Here is an 867-nt window from a genome sequence, read left to right on the forward strand (position 1 = left end):
TTAAATGATCACAGATGCCAACCCAGATTACTATGTCCAGCCAAAATGTCTATTATAGTTGAAGGGGAAAGAAAAATCTTCCATGACATAAATAGGCTGAAGGAATTCTTGTCCACAAAACCAGCCCTTCAGAGAGTTCTGGGAGCAATACAAAGAGCTGAAGAAAGGAATGACCATACCCAAGGGGTTGCAGAAAGAATTCCAACGAGGGTATAACAGTGTAAAAGTACAGCTACAGCAAGAATGTAAACAACAACAAAAAAAAATGACAGAACTCAATACTCATCTTTCATTAATAACTTTAAACATTAACAGACTGAACTCCCCAGTTAAAAGAGATAGACTATATGAATGGATTAAGAAACAAAACCCATCTTTTTGTTGTCTGCAAGAAACTCATCTCACTTTCAAGGACAGACACTGTCTTAAAGTAAAAGCATGGAAAAAAATATACCAAGCAAATGGTACTAAGAAAAAAACAGGTGTGGAAATTCTGATATCTGACAAAATAGACTTTAAACTAAAACTAATCAGAAGAGATAAAGAGGGCCACTTCATTCTGATCAAAGGAACAGTAAATCAAGAAGATATTAAAATCATGAGCATATATTCACCAAACTCCTGTGCACCCAACTTCATAAAAAAAAAATACTACAGGACTTTAAGATCCAGATTAATCCCAGCTCATTAATAGTAGGGGACTTCAATTCCCCACTGCCTCCATTAGATAGGTTAACAGGGCAGAGAGTTAACAAAGAGACATCTGAATTAAACAATACCATATATCAAATGGACTTAACAGACATCTACCGAGTATTCCACCCAAGCACCAAAGGACATACTTTCTACTCAGCACCCCATGGAATC

Source organism: Nannospalax galili, unplaced genomic scaffold, assembly GCF_000622305.1.
Source record: "Nannospalax galili isolate Female #2095 unplaced genomic scaffold, S.galili_v1.0 scaffold37, whole genome shotgun sequence".
Taxonomy (NCBI): Eukaryota; Metazoa; Chordata; class Mammalia; order Rodentia; family Spalacidae; genus Nannospalax; species Nannospalax galili.